This window comes from Eumetopias jubatus, unplaced genomic scaffold, assembly GCF_037043125.1.
Source record: "Eumetopias jubatus isolate StellerSeaLion01/CBP00866 unplaced genomic scaffold, mEumJub1_p1.0 scaffold_4, whole genome shotgun sequence".
Taxonomy (NCBI): domain Eukaryota; kingdom Metazoa; phylum Chordata; class Mammalia; order Carnivora; family Otariidae; genus Eumetopias; species Eumetopias jubatus.
The window spans coordinates 45,655,931-45,672,835 of record NW_028274810.1 but is presented as its reverse complement, the minus strand read 5'-3'; the positions used below and the strand labels follow the sequence as shown (position 1 = coordinate 45,672,835).

The 16,905-nt window shown below is 36.7% G+C and overlaps 1 protein-coding gene and 1 non-coding gene across 2 annotated transcripts in view; one reads left to right on the top strand and one right to left on the bottom strand.

Annotated features, from left to right (window-relative positions):
* TNNI3K (TNNI3 interacting kinase) overlaps nucleotides 1–16,905 on the top strand; it is a 314,577-nt gene that overhangs the window by 74,981 nt on the left and 222,691 nt on the right. The gene's annotated exons all lie outside the window — the stretch shown is intronic.
* On the bottom strand, nucleotides 897–1,002 carry LOC114208528 (U6 spliceosomal RNA). The gene has a single exon (XR_003609039.1). It is a non-coding gene; the product is annotated as a U6 spliceosomal RNA (small nuclear RNA).

Here is a 16,905-nt window from a genome sequence, read left to right as displayed (position 1 = left end):
GGTAATAGCCATACTAACAGGCATGAAGTAACATCTCACTGTAATTTTGATTTGAGTTTTTCTTATTATTAGTGATGTTGAGCATCTTTTATGCACATGCTGGCTATTTGTGTGTCTTCTTTATAAAAATGTCTCTTCAGGTCTTTTGCCTATTTTTGTATTGACATATTTGGATATTTTGCTATTTAGTTGTATGAGTTTTTTATGTATTTTAGATATTAATCTCTTATGAGATATATGTTTTGAAGATATTATCTCCCATTCCATAGCTCCCTTTCCATTTTGTTAATTGTTTCTTTTGTTATACAAAAACTTTTAAGTTTCATACAGTCCCCCTCATTTATTTTTGTTTTTGTTTTCTGTGCTTTTGGTGTCACATCCAAAAAGGGAAAAAAAATCATTGCCAAGAACATTGTCAAGGTGGTTTTCCCCTATGTTTTCGTCTAGGAATTTTACGGTTTTTATGTCTTACATTTAAGTCTTTAATCCATTTTCAGTTGATTTTTGTGTGTAGTATAAAATAAACATCCATTTTTTTTCATGTGGATATCTAGTTTTCCCAACATCATTTATTGAAGAGGCTATCCTTTCCACATTGTATAGTCTTGGCAACGTTGTCAAAGATTAGTTGAATACATATGAATGGGTTTATTTCTGGGCTCTTTATTCTGTCCCAATGGTCTAAATATCTGTTTTTAAACTAGTACCATATGTTTTGATTTTTATCACTTTGTAATATAGTTTGAAATCAGTAAGTGTGATGCCTCCAACTTTGTTCTTCTTGCTGAAGATTGCTTTAGCTTCTGGGCTCTTTTTTTTTTTTTTTTTTAATTCCAGTATAGTTAACATATAGTGTTATATTAGTTTCAGGTGTACAATATAGTGATGCAATAATTAAAAATCTGAATGGCTTCACAAATTTGTATGTCATCCTTGCACAGGGACATGCTAATCTTCTCTGTATTGTTGTAATTTTAGTTTATGTGCTGCTAAAGTGAGTACTATCTGGGTTCTTTTGTGATTTCCATATAAGTTGTTTTTTTTTCTTTTCTATTTCTGTTGCTGTTGTAATTTTGATGGGGATTACACTGAATTTGTATACTTATTTGGGTAGTATGGACATTTTAAGAATTTTAATTCTTCCAATCCATGAACAGGGGATATCTTTGCATTTATTGTATCTTCAGATTTTTATACAACTGACTTTTGTATGTTCATTTTGTATGGAGCATCTTTATTGAATTATTAATTTTTTTCTAACAGATTTTGGTAGAGTTTTAGGGTTTTCTAGATAAGATCATGTCATCTACAAGCAGAGACAAATTTTACTTCTTTCTTTCTGATTTGGATGCCTTTTATTTATTTATTTTTCTTGCTGAATTTCTCTGGTGGCACTTCCACTATTATATTGAATAGAAATGACCATAGTAGGCATCCTTGTCTTGTTCCTGATCATACAGGAAAAGCTTTTAGCCCTTCACCATTGGTATGATATTAGGTGTAAACTTGTCATATATAGCCTTTATTACGTTGAGGTACATTCCCTCCCTACCTAAGTATTGAGAGCTTTTATAAGGAAGGGACACTAATTTTGTCAAATGCTTTTTCTACATATACTGATATGATCATATGATTTTTGTCCTTTATTTTGTTAATGTGGTGTATCACATTCATGGATTTGTGTATGTTGAACATTCTTGCATCTAAGTCATAAATCCCACTTGATCATAGTATATGATTATTTTAACATGCTATTGAATTAGGTTTGCTAGTGTTTTGCTGAGGACATTTGCATGTATATACATCTGGGATATTGGACTGTAATTTTCTTTTCTTTTAATGTTCTCATCTGGTTTTGGTATCAGGGTAGTGCTGGCCTCAAAAAATTAGCTTGGAAATCTTCCTTCTTTTGTTTTTTGGAAGAATTTGAGAAGGACTGGTATTAATTCTTTGAATGTTCAGTAGAGTTCACTAGTGAAGCTTTCTGATCCTAGACTTTTGTTTATTGGGAGGATTTAATTACTGATTCCATTTCCTTTCTCATTATTGGCCTGTTCTGATTTTCTATTTCTTCAATATTCAGTATTAGTAGATTGCATATTCTTAGGAATTTATCTATTTATCTAATTTGTTGGTATATAATTGTTCATAATAGTGTCTCATGATGTTTTATATTTCTATGGTATCAGTTGTAATGTTTCTTCTTTCATCGCTGACTTTATTTGGATCTTCAAGCTTTTTTTCATAATTAACCCAGCTAAAGATTTGCCAGTTTTGTTTATCTTTTTAAGAAGCCACCCTTAGTCTCATTAATGTGTATTGTTTTTCTAGTCTCTATTTCCTTTATTTCTGCTCTGACCTGTCTTACTGTCTTCCTTTTGCCAACTGTGGGCTTTGTTTATTGTTCTTTTTCTAGTTTCTTGAGGTATAAACTTAGAATTTTACTTGAGATCTTTCTTTTTTGTTAATGTAGACATTTTTGTATTAACTGTCCACTTAGAACTGCTTTTGTTGCATCCCATAAGTTTTGGTTTGATGTAAATCCATTTTCATTGCTTTCAAGATATTTCCCTTTTGATTTCTTCTTTGACTCTTTGGCTGTTCAGGAATATGTCATTTTACTTCCATATGTTTTTAGTTTCATGAATTTTTTTTAGTCTTACTTCTGTTATTACTTTTTATTTTCAGACCATTGTGGTCAGAACAGATACATGATATGATTTCAGTCTTCTTAAAATTGTTAAGATTTATATTGTGACTTAACATATGAATTTTTTTGGAGAATGTTCCATGTGTGCTTGAGAAGAATGTGTTGTGCTGCTATTGGATGGAATGTTTTGTGCATGTCAGTTAGGTCCATTTGGTCTAAAATATATTTCAAGTACAGTATTTCCTTGTTGATTTTTGGTCTGGATGTTCCACTCATTGTTAAAAGTAGAATATTAAAGTCCTTTATTATTATTGAATATCTGTCTATTTCTCCCTTAAGAGCTGTTAACATTTGCTTTATATATTTAGATGCTCCAATATTGGGTGCATATATATTTATAACCATTTTATCCTCTCAATGAATTAATACCTTTATCATTATATAATGATCTCCTTTTTTTCTTGTTACAGGTTTGACATGAAGTCTATTTTGTCTGATATAAGTATAGCTACCCTTCTTGCCTTTGCTGTCTATTTGCATGGGATACTTTTTCCCATCTCTTCACTTTCAGCCTATGTGTAAGTCTATTGTAGGCAGCATATACTTGGGTCTTGCTTATATTTTTTTTAATTAAGACTTAATTTTCTTAGAGCACTTTTGGGTTTACAACAAAGTTGAGAGAAAGGTACAGAGATTTCCTATACACCCTCTGCCCCTATGGATGCATATCCTCCCACATTATCAACATAGCTCATCAGACTGGTACACTTTTTACAAAGGATGAACCTACATTGACACATCATAATCACAAGGCTGTAGTTTACCTTAGAAGTCACTTGTGGTATTGTACATTCTGAGTTTGGACAAATGTTTAATGATATAGATCCATCTTTATATCATAGAGTATCTTCACTGACCTAAAAATCCTCTGTGTTCTGCCTATTTATCTCTTACCCACTTCCCACCCCTGACAATCATCAATACTTTTATTTTCTGTATAGCTTTGCCTTTTCCAGAATGTCATTTATTTGGAATTATACAGTATGTATTTTTTAGGATGGCTTCTTTCACTTAGTAATACGAATTTAAGGTTCCTCTTTGCCTTTTCAGAGCTTGATAGATCATTTTTATAGCAGTAAATGATAATGCCATTGTTGAAAAGACATTTTTGCTCCATAGTATTGCCTTTGCCCCTTTGTCAAATATCAATTGACTTTATTTATGTCTGTGTGTTTCTGGTCTCCCTTTTATGTTCTGTTGATCTGTCTATTCTTTTGTTATTACCATAATATCTTGATTACTGTAGCTTTATAGAAAGGCTTGCAGTTTAGTAGCATTAGTATTACAACTTTGTTCTTCTTCAGTATTGTGTTGGCTCTTCTGGATCTTTTGCCTCTCTATATAAACTTTAAAATCAGTCTGTCAATATCCAAAAAAAAATTTGTTGGGATTTTGATGGGGATTGCATTATATCTTCAGAAAAAGTAAGGAAGAAATGTATCTTGATTATTGAAATGATATCTTCTTACATGAACATGAACTATTTCTCCACTAACTTAGTTCTTTGACTTTGTCTGTCAGCATTTTGTAGTTTTCCTCATATAAATCTTATATATATTTTGTTAGATTTATACTTAAATATTTTTATGCTAATGTAAATGATACTGTTTTATTAATTTCAAATTTTACTTGTTTATTGTTGGTATATAGGAAAGCAACTGACTTTTGTGTACCCTGTACTTTGCAATCTTGAATAATTGCTTAATAGTTCTAGGAAATTTTTGTGGATCCTTTCAGAATTTCAACTTGGATGATTATGTTATCTGTGAACATAGCTTTACAGCTTTATAGCTTCCTTCTCTATCTGTACACTTTTATTCCTTTTCTTGCCTTATTACATTAGCAAGAAGTTCTAGTAATGTGTTGAAAAGAATGGTGAGAGGGGATATTGTTACCTTGTAATTAATCTTAGAGGGAATGCTTTGATTTTCTCATCATTCATATGATGTTAGCTGTAGGTTTTTTGTGGATAGTCTTTAACAAGTTGAGAAAGTTTCCCTCTATTCCTAGTTTTCTAAGAGTTTTTGTCATGAATGAGTGCTGGATTTTGTCAAATGCTTTTTCTACATCTGTTGATATGATCAAGTGGTTTTTCTTTTTTATTCTGTTGATGGGATAGATTACAGTAATTGGTTTTCAAATTTTGAACCAGTCTTACATATCTAGAATAAATCCTACTTGGTAGTGGTGTATAATCTTTTTTATGTTTTTTTTTATTCATTTTGCTATATTTTATTGAGGATTTTCATATCTATCAGAGATATTGGTTTGTAGTTTTCTTTTTTTGTAATGTGCTTGGTTTTAGTAGTAGGGTAACACTGGCCTCATAGAATAAGTTAGGATCTATTCCATTTCCCTCTATTGTTTGAAAGAAATTGTAGAGAATTGATATTATTTCTTCCTTAAATTTTGATAGAATGTAGCAGTGAACCCATCTGGCTCTGATACTTTCTGTTTGGGAAGATTACTAATTTTTGACTCAATTTCTTTAATAGATATAGGTCTAGTCAGATCATCTATTTCTTCTTGTTTGTGTTTGAGCAGATTGTGTTTTTTGAGCAATCGGTCTATTTCATCTTGATTATCAAATTTGTGGGCATAGAACTGGTCATAGTATTCCCTTACTGTTTTTAAATGTCCATGGGATCCGTAGTCATATCCCCTGTTTCATTTCTGATACTAGTAATTTGTGTCCTCTCTCTTTTTTTGTTAGTTAGCCTAGCTAAAGGTTTATGAAAATGATTGGTCTTTTCAAAGACCCAGCCTTTGTTTTCATTGACTTTCTCTATTGGTTTCCTGTTTTCAATTTTATTGATTTCTGCTCTTATTCTTACTATTTAATTTCTTCTGATTGCTTTGGATTTAATTTGCTCTTTTTCTAGTTTCCTGACATAGAGTCTTGTTTCTTTTAATCCATTCAGCCACTCGGTGTTTTTTGAGTGTAGAATTTAATCCACTTACATTAAACATAATTATGATACATAGGGACTTACTATTGCCATTTTATTCATTGTTCTCTGACTACTTTATAGTTCCTTGTTTTTTTTCTTCCTCTCTTGTTGTCTTCCTTTGTTATTTAATTATTTTCTGTAGTGCTATGCTTTAATTCCTTTATCTTATGTGTATCCACTATAGGTTTTTACTTCATGGTTACCATGGGGCTTACATAAAACATCTTACAGTTTTAACTGTCTATTTAAGGTAATAACAACTCTGGTTGCACACAAAAACTACTGTTTTACTCCCCTCTGCCTCACATTTTGTTTCTGGGATGGCACAATTTACTTTTTTTTATATTGTGTATCCATTAGCAAATATTTGTAGGTGTAGTTATTTTTAATACTTTTATCTTTTGAACTTTATACTAAAGTTAAAATTGAATAACACACCAGCATTACAGTAAAAGAGTATTCTGAATTTGTCTGTATACTTACTGTTACTATTGAGGTTCTTTTCTTTCATATGTTTTCATATTGCTAGTTATTGTCCTTCCATTTCCACTTGAAGAACTCCTTCTAGCGATTATTTTCAGGTAAGTCTTGGTGATGAATTTTCTTAACTTTTGTTTGTCTGGAAAAGTATCTCTCTTTCATTTCTGAAGGACAGGCATGCTAGGTAAAGTATTCTTGGCTGACAGTTGTTTTTTTGTTTTGTTTTGTCTTTCTTTCAGCACTTTGAATATATCCTCCCACTGTCTCCTAGTCTGCAAGGTTTCTGCTGAAAAAAAATCACTGATAGTCTGATGGGGGTTCTCTTGTATGAGATGAGATGAGTTTCTTTTCTCTTGCTGCTTTCAGAATTCTCTCTTTGTGTTTGAGTTTTGACAGTTTTATTGTAATGTGTTTTTGTAAAGTCCTCTTTGTGTTGCATCTGTTTGAGGGCCACTGAGCTTCCTATACCTAGATATCAATATCTCTCCCCAGATTTGGGAAGTTTTCAGCCATTATTTCCTTTCAATAACCTTTCTGCCCTTTCTCTTACTCTCTCTCTCTCTTTTCCTTTGGGGGCTCCCATAATGTGTGCATTTTTCTCTGATGATGTTCCATAAATCCCATAGAATTTCTTAATTCTGTTTCATTCATTTATTTTTTTGTTTCTCTAATTTGGTAATTTCAAATAATTTTTTTTCATATTACAGATTCTTCTACTTGATTAAATCTGCTGTGGATGCTATATATTGCATTTTTCATTTTATTCATTGTGTTCTCCAGCTCCAGAATGTCTGTTTGGTCCTTCTTTATAAATTCTATCTTTTTTTGGAACTTCTCCTTTTGTTCATGTATTGTTTTCCCAATTTTGTTGAATTGTCTATGTTCTCTTGTAGCTTGCTGAGGTCCTTAAAACAATTCTTTTTAATTCTTTGCCAATTCATAGATCTCTATATCTTTGTAGTCAGTTACTGGAAAATCACTGTATTCCTTTGATAGTGTCAAGTTTCCTTGATTTTTTTGTGTTTCTTATAGCCTTGCATTGATGTGTGCACACTTAATGGAGCAGTCACTTCTAGAATTTATTAACTGCTTTAGATGGAGAAAGATCTTCATCCACAGGTGAGCATGAGGGTGCCAGCTGGGTGTAGTGTGGCAGTTCCATCTCTAAGGAGGGCTTAACTGTATATTCTCCTTGTAGCTTTGTCAACTGAGGTCAGCATTGATGAAGATTGTAGGAGTTCTTAGCAGCCAAGTTTGTGGGTACCCACAGTGGCAGCAATGGCTGTTGGGTTCTTTGGTGCAAAGACTGCTGGGTTTCTCTTGATCTCTTTCTCTCCTGTGGGAAAATTTGTGGCCAAGGGCTCCCTCTTGGTATCAGGTCTGGCTCATCAGTGTACTCCTAGTTGTGGTGGCACCAGTATCTGATGCATAGGTACCTGAAAGGCAGTCACAGAGCTAGGGTCTAGAACTTGGAGTCCATGGAGTGGTGGTAGAGCTGAGGTCCAGAGCTCAGGCACACATGCAACTATAGTGGCTCCAGGATCTGTGTCATGGGCCTTCTCACTGTGGCAGTGGCTCTGCCATCCTAGGTAAGGGTGCTTGCCAAGTGCCTATGGAGCTTGAACTTAGAGAATGGGCATATGCCAAACAACCATGGCTCTGAGGTTTGAGGTGCAGACATGCTCACTGTGGCTGTGGCTCTGAAGTCTGAGGTACAGAGGCTTATGGTGCTGCAACAGGTCTGGAGAGCAGTCATGTATAGAGCAGCTGTTGCTCTGGAGTTCCGGACATGTCCAGGGTTGATGAAAGGGGCAGCTCCTGTGCCAGGGTGGTGCAACAGCAGTTCCTTCTGGTGTGCGGGTTGTGCAGAGCAACATCTCCTTCTCCAGATGTCTTCAGTGACAGTGGCTGTTGGTTACCTTGGTGGCCAAACCTGCTAGTGTCCTTTGTGGAATGGCCACTGAAGTCCACACCAGCAAACATTATGGGTTCTCCACTGTGAAAGCCGTGGGAGTCTGCGGCTGCCCTCAGCTTCAGTGGCTGTTGAGATACTCAGAGCAAAGGCTACTGGGGTCCTCCGCAGTGCAGAACACTGGAGACCATGGTGGCATTCTCTGTATCGCTGATACTGATAGCCTTTGACCTTCTTTACTCCTAGCCATCTCTAGGCATCTCAGCTATGCCAGTCTCCCCCAGCAATCCTATGTGTGTTGTTACTCTCCACTTTTCATCCCATTGTGTTGCTACAGGTTCTTAATTGAACCCTTGGGCCCTCCCAGGGCTATTTTCCTTCATAGATAACTCATTGGGTTTTGTGGGGTTTTTTTGTTTGTTTGTTTGTTTTTTGTTTTTTGGAGGGTGGGGAGGCAGGAGGACAAAGCCTGGTATCTCCTACTCTACCATCTTGACAATATCATTCCCAGATGCTCCTTCACTAAACAATTCTGAGTAGCTTCTAAGGAGATAGCTGACTACATGTAGCATCGTGAAAAATCAACTCTCCTTTCTAGCCCACACATATCTGCCATGCCTCCTATTTGAATTTTGTGACATGATCCCTCTTATTCACTTAGCTTCAATGATGGAGCACCTTCTTCTGGCTGAGAGGATAAAAGGTAGCCAAGTGTAGAGTCTCTACCATCTTACTGTACTTTTATTGTTACTTACAAATGAAGTAGGGCTAACCTTTAGACAACTGTAAATCACTTGGTCCCCTGTTAAACATTGTATCTTTACAGGATAGAGATTTCAAATTATAGATTAGCTTGTTACTGGATGAATTCTTTTTTTTAATCTCAAGATGCAAGATTCATTGTCTTTGAATTATGTTATACAGTAAATTTAGAGCTGTTTGATACTTGAAAACATAACTTTTAATCATTGTTCTTCTTATACAAATGTGGAGCAATTTAGGAGTTAAACTGAATTATTCTATTAAGTTTTCAGTTCTCATAACCAGATAAATTAATTCAGAAGTTGTAGGCTTCTAGCTGTCAGTGAAAAAAATCTATCACACATGGTGAAGATTTCTTTTTTCTTTTCTTTTTTTTTTTAAATTATTACTTAATTAGTTTCCCTCATAAAAAAAAAGTCATTAGTCCAATTATAAGTCCCCTTGGTTCCAGTGACCTAGGATTAGATGTTACACCCCCTAGTTTTTCTATGAAAAATAGCTAAAAATATATTAACACAGAAGAATGTAATACCTAACACATGACAAAAGTAGATGCAAGCCCTTCTTTCCATAATAAACTCCCAGAGTACATTTTATGAAGTATCAAGGGCAATAAATTGTTTTTAATATAATTAGGAAATTTCTGTTATCTGGACCAAATTTGAAGTTTCTTTGTTCTTAGGATATTTCATCATGTAAATGGGAGTGAGTCTTGCCATGGATCTGAAAATGAAATTTTTGTCTCTTTGTTCAAGTGTCTCCTCTGAATACTGAAATTTTGTGCACAGAAAATTCTCTGCTTTTTACATAAAGGTCTTTGCTAAATGACAAATACAAAATATTTTGTGTAGATGTGTGTTGTGAAGGAATTTACAAACTTCACAGCATTCTGGTCCACTCATGAATAACTGAAAGATAAATTATGAATCTTTGCCTCTCTAACTTTATGAAATTAACAGCCTTTGAGAACCTCTGTGATTTCCATTTCATATTGTATATATTAAGATTGTATGAGTTTTCTGTTCCCTAGCTCTTTTAAAAGATGAACAGCTTTTCTGGGGATATATTATTATTATACTTCTTGTATTTGAAATTTACATATGTTTATTCATTCATTTATTTTTTTTAATTTATGAAGCATATGGCCATAAAAAGAAAGTCAGGAGGGAGATGTAAATACAGAGAACTTGTGGAACTTCTCTTTTATAGATTATTAAAAATAGGATAAATCGCCATCAATCTCACTTGTTGTAAGTAGTCACCTGCCTAAGAGACCAGAAGCTGGAGGTCCTTCTAGCTTCTCAGTGATCCTCTATCCTAAAATATACATGTCCTACAGTGTATGGCATTGTCTGATTTGGGTCCAGCGAGACACATTTATGTAAGAAACAAGGCTATCACAGAATTTTTTCACAGACTTGTAGTAGAGATGAGTTAAGAACAAATAAAACATAAGGAAAAAAGAAACAAGGTGTCTCCTACTGAGGTTATTTATGGTCTTCCTGCCATTGCAGGTTTACTGAAAGATGGTGATGAGGTCTTATACATTTTTAATCCAAATAAACATAAGGAATTTAAATTATGTAATGAGGACAGATTAGAATAAGAGATCGATTTCTGATTATTCCTGACTGTTTTCTAATTGGCAAAGTATCTAAGCTAACCCTTACCAAATGGTATTTTTTGGCCATTTCTGTCTTCATCATCACCTTGATGGGAGGATTAGAAAAAAAAGGGGTGCCTGGGTGGCTCAGTCAGTTAAGTGTCTGCCTTAAGGTCAGGTCATGATCCTGGGGTCCTGGGATGGAGCCCTGCATTGGACTCCCTGCTCAGTGGGGAGCCTGCTTCTCCCTCTCCCTGCCCCCGGCTCATGCTGTCTCTAGCTCTCACTCTCTCCCTCTCAAATAAATTAATAAAATCTTTTAAAAAAAAGAAAAAGAAGAGACCATGATATTTAGCCATTTTACTAGTCACTGATTAGAAGTTTCAAATAGGAGAAATGGGGAATCTTAATGAAAATGAGAGTCAGGGATTATTTGTGTATTTCTCAGCTTTGCTACTGTCTCCTCTATTATTGTTCCTATTCTCCTTGCCTCAGTTTCTTAGCCTCTGCCTTCCTAGCTCATCCCATTGGACCACCTGAGCTCTCCAGAGAAGACTCAATTCTGCTTTAGGACTAACTAATCTGGACCTAAGCAGATAGTATTCAAACAGCCTCAGGCACATTTTACCTGGTCTCTTCCTATGAAATTGAGAATCTTTCTCTCTCCTGGACCCTAGAGCCCAGTATTTCTATAGCCTTTATATGTTTGGAACTTCCTTTGCCTTTCTCTTAGATAGCTCCTATATAGCCTTCTAAGCAATATTCAATATAGGCATTATCTCTTTGGAAAAGTCACTCCCCCAATTCAGTGCCTCATCTTTGCCCCATAACACCAGGTTTATCTCTAGCATACTTCTCTCACTATATTGATATCACATGTTTATTTGTCTCTCACCTTAGACAATAAATTCATTAAACCCAGGACCAGGCATCTGTGTTTGTCTCCTAAGCTTGGCATAGAGTAGACATTAGGTACTTGTAAAGGAATGACTGGCTGACTCAGTCTGGAAATTGCCCTGGAGTCCCAATTCCTCACACCAATTTTCAGGTCTAGCCTTCTGTTTAGGCTCCTCCTTTCCTATCTCCGTCTTGTCAGACTTCTTTCTAAGCCTTCAGTCCTGGCTTCTAAAGCCTCATTGAGGTTAACTGGTTGCCCAAGGGACCCTAGCCTTACCTTTAAATGTGGCACCAGGCATGATTTGCATGCCCTGCATCTCACTGCCTGCTCTATCTGGTAGGAAGCTACTCTCTCTACCCCGTTGATAGAGTTGATGCTCTAACCTGAGAGCCAAAGAAATGAATATTTATGAAGGATTTACTTTAGTCAGGTCTTTTGCTTATTTTTTTATTATGCCATTTAATTTAATCATCACATAGTTTTATTGAAGAACTGAGGCTCAAAGAGATAAGTTAATTTGCACCAAATCACACAGCTATTAAGTGTCAGAGTCTAAATTTTTACCCAAACTGGCTGACTACAAAAACTGAGCTCTTAATCAATTTTCTGTATAGCCAATGAGAGGGGACCTATGGAAAGCTTCCTCAAAGAAGCTAACAGGAGAAAGTCTATTGTTTCTGTATATTCTTTAGTATTTCCACTTATATTCTTTAGTATTTCCACTTCTACCTTTGGCTTTCTTCTTATTTTTAAGGTTATGCCCAAGATTCCTCATCAACAAGACAATTTTTTTTGAGGGGCACCTGGGTGGCTCAGTTGTTAAGCATCTGCCTTCGGCTCAGGTCATGATCCCAGGGTTCTGGGATCGAGCTCTGCATTGGGCTCCCTGCTCCACGAGAAGCCTGCTTCTCCCTCTCCCACTCCCCGTGCTTGTGTTCCTGCTCTCTCTGTCAAATAAATAAAATCTTAAAAAAAAAAAGACATTTTTTTTTGGAAATTACACTTTCCATTATGTTTTTCATCTGTCCTTGGTGAAAGGCTAGAGTGCTAAGGATGTATTTCAGAAGAACTATAAAAGCAAGAAAAACTTGTTTTTCAAAACTTTTCAAGATAAATGTTTTCTTGATCAATTCTCATTAGAGCTTATTTTCTATAGCACTGAAAATATTTTTTTAACTCAGTACAAGAAAATTTTGTTAAAAATATTTACTATAATTTGTTTCTATCTTATTTGTTGCTATATCATTTGCTTCAACTGCTATCTTAGGACATAAAGATTTCTGGTTCTACCTATTGCTTTCTTCTTTGTTCAGAAATTTTTATATTATCAGTTTGCTTAAAGGTTGGACTAGTTAATTTACTTGGATTAGCCGTCTTTACTGATTATACAATTTGCAGGTCTCAACAACAACAAAATATGGAGCCCCTTGTTAAAAAAAGAGGGATAACTTCAAGAGAGCAACAGCAGAGCATTAAAACAAGCATGGGGCCATTCTAAGTATGGGATATTCTGTGACTGTCTTGGTTGCACATCATGGTGTTTTCCCTAGTTCTCATACAATTTCATAACTATTACTGAAAATATTCTTCACAGGAAAATTATCAAAATCACAAATAAAATACTGAGAGGGAAAAATTCATATATATATATGTATATATATATACATATATATATATGAAATATTTTCCATTTTCTCTAATTTGGTTAGAACTGAGAGTGGGGAGGAAAGTGTGTTTAATTAAATAATAATAATAATGACACCTCACAGCCTCTGAAGCTATAGGTAATTTGTTGCTAGAGCTTTGAAAAATTATGTTGTTCATAGTTTATACTTGAGAAATAGGTTAAAGAAATGAAAGCAATTTGAAATTTGTGTTTTAGGTCTCTACCTCATTGCTTGTCCAGTCATGAAAGAATTACAAGATGCCAGGCCCCTGGGTGGCTCAGTTGGTTAAGCGACTGCCTTCGGCTCAGGTCATGATCCTGGAGTCCCAGGATCGAGTCCCACATCAGGCTCCCTGCTCAGCAGGGAGTCTGCTTCTCCCTCTGACCCTCTTCCCTCTCGTGCTCTCTCTCATTCTCTCTCTCTCAAATAAATAAATAAAATCTTTAAAAAAAAAAAAGAATTACAAGATGCCTTTTACTAAGCCTGCACTAATTGTGACCAAAACACAAGCATACTGAAGGATATTTCTGGAAAGGAGGCAAAGTCATTGGAATTTCTCTGTTGTATGAATGCTGTATATACTCCATGATTTGCATACAAATTGTTCATGGAAAGAAATTAAGTTCTGTTTCAACTTAGTAATGGAAATTTGACACATAGTGAAAGTGAGCCCATAACAGCAATTTTGCAAGTAAAGGTTTTTTTAGAGAAGAAAAAGTAATCAGAGATAGTGAAGACTCCATTATTGGCCTAGTTAAAATACTATTTCTGAGCGTCGTATTTTAAAACATTATATACTTTCAGCCCAGCAAAGAACCACTAGAGAATGAATAATGTATTTATTGTGTATTTAAAATTTATCAAGCATTCCCAAGCACAAAAACATGTATTATTATTGCATATTTCAGTCAGCCAATTAATGCCTACATTTATATATTACAGTTAGTAAACTGGACTGAAACTTGTGGTAAATACTGTAGCTTGGTTCTCTCAGTACATTTTTGACAAATATGACCGAGTTTTAGTTTAGTTTTTTTCTTATTTTAAATTGGATTTATAAGGAAACAAGATAACTTGCCCCATTATTATTGCTTTCCTAGAGGCAATTTTGCAACTATGATTATAAATAAACTTCTATTATCAAGTCTTATTTCCCAAAAGACAAGAAAAAAAATCCATCATTGGTTTTCCCTTGTGTGAGTTTCATAGTTTCTGGCAATATGCAGACCTTAAGAGTTCATGTTCCTTGTTTAGACTTTTTAAAGTTTATCCTGACTTTCAAAGTTTTCTTTTGTTCTTCTACAGGTTTTTCTTCAAGAGTATTTAAAGTGTAGAAGACATAAAATTTGACTAGGGAAGAGCAAATCAAGTTGGTCAATATTTATTGAGCATGTATAGGTTAGTTATGATAGAAATTGAAAAAAAGTATAAAATATAGCTTCAAATATCACCTGGGTGCTTACAACCTGTTAAAGAACTAAAAAATTGGAACATAATAATATACATTCATTCTTTCACTCAACTATTCAACAAATATTTATTGAGGAACTAATAGGTTTCAAGATCTATGTTTGACACTGGTAATTTAATAGTGAGCAGAATTATATACGGCTCCTAGCCTCACAGGGTTTACAGTCTAGTGGAAAAGACAGGAAATCAAATAATCAGACAAACACATAAAATTGCCACTGTGATAAGAGCTATGAAGATCACCAATGGCGCCATGCCTAAAAGAGGGTAATTTGGTCTCCCTTCTACTGTTTTCCCCTCAACCTGTTCTGACAAGGCAGCCTGAGTGAATCTTTTAAAATGTGTATCAGATCATGTCACTCCTCTGATCTGCCCAAAAAGCCTCCCGTATAATTCAGAGCAAAAATACTCATTTTCTACCCAACTGTAATCCCCACTTTATTCTTACTCATTTGTCATCAACCTTAAGTTCCTTGACCATACCAGGAATGCTCCTGCCTTGGGACACTTACACTGCTCTTCTCTCTGTCTACATTGCTCTTAGTAACTACCTTACTTTCTTATCCTAAGATCCTGGTTCAAATGTAATTTTATCAGTAAGTTCTTTCCAGATCATCAGATCATCCTATTTTTGAACTGAAACCTCACCTCTCTGATATTCTAATCTCTTCCCTCCTTTATTTTTTTCCAGCACTTATCACTACATAACAGCCTGCTGTTTATTTACTTTGCTTTACTGTCTGTTTTCTGTACGGAAATATCAGCTCAAAAAAGACAGATTTTGTTGTTGTTTTCTCTCCATTATCCTCTGTTCCTAACACAGGGCCTACCTGGCTCATAGTAGACACACAATTAATATTTGTTGAATGAATATGTCAATAGTCATGGAAGTTGGGAGAGACTCTCTGAGGAACTAATAATTTGGCTTATAACTCAAGGACCTAAGTAGATGTTAATCGAGTAAAGAGAGGAGAGCTAAGATGGTGGCCGAGTAAGAGGACCCTAGGCTGATCTTGTCCACGGAACACAAGCAGATAACTATCAAATCATCCTAAATACCCCAGAAATCAGCCTGAAGACTGACAGAACAAACTCCACAACTAAAGGGAGAGAAGAAGACTCATCGAAGAGGCCAGGAAGGGCAGAGAAGTGGTTTGAGGGAGAAAGGGATCAGTACTGCTGTGGAGGAGAAGGAGCTGTGGTCATGGAAGCAAGAGAAAGAGGGAGAGAGAGACAGAGGAGCACAGAGGGGAACCCACAAGGAGAACACTTCCCCAAAGCCATTTGCTGGGAAAAAGAGAGGGGCTAAGTTTTGTGAGTTCTATCAGCCAGTGGGGCTTCAAGCCTCGAGTTTGAAAGGTCGGTGCATTTGGCTGGCCTAGAGCCCTCCGGGCTCTGCCCTGTTCCTGCAGAAAAGGCAGGGAAACACCCCAGTGGCAGACAGCATGGGAAAAGCCATCTGAAGAGTGCCTGTAGCACAAGGCAGGGATATGACTTGCCCTTCTTGGAGGAGTTGCAGAGAGGTAGTATTCCTGGAGACACCCTTCTGGGCACACAGGAGCCCACTGGTGACATTTCTCTCCTGGCCCCTCAGCAGAAACACAGATGTACCAGCAGGAGGCAGTCCTGGGCCTGCAGAGGCTGCCTCACTTGCTTCCACCAAAACCCACTTCCCCACACTCTGGTGAGACTATCTTTCCGGGTCAAGCATGCCTCAGTCCCAGAGTAGTGAGACCCTGGTCTTCTGGGTGACGAACAGCACAGGCCCCTGCCCACAACACGTCCCTAAAGCCTGGAGTTTGAAAAGTCAGCAGGCTTGGCTGGGGTAGAAGCCACTCGTGGTGAGGAGGCAGGCCCACAAGCCAGGGGCAGACGTCCTGGAAACAGTGATCTGTAAGAGATCTGGGACACACCTGGGGGAGATGATTTGTTCTTCTCAGAGTGCTTTCCTGAAAGGCAGCAGACTCAGAGACTGCTCTCTGGAGACAAAGGAGGTGGTCAGTGCCATTTTCTTCCCCCTCCCCATCAGCATCAACACAGAGCAAACTGGGGTGGGCGGTAAGAACACAGGGAGGACACAGGCTGCCTAACCTGCCCAGGCCAAGTCCCATGCCCTGGTGCTCTGGCGGTGCTGCCCTTCTCAGTCAAGCTTGCCTCAGTCCCAGAGTGGCCGGCCCCTTGCCCAGAAGATCAGCACGAGCCCCAGCACAGACCTCAGCCCCTGACTAGAGAGTTCTGCGGGGCTGCAGTTCAAGTACAGGTAGTGTCAGGTTCCATTTCACAAGCAGAGCAGAGCACACCTAGTCCAAACTGGCCACATTTCCAGCCAGGGACCAAACATTCTCCATAGCAGGCCAGGGGAGTCTTTGCAGATGACCGACCTGAAGACTAGAGCAGCCAAACCACAGCAGAGGGCATGCAGCCCACACCAGAGACACTCACTCAAGTGCCA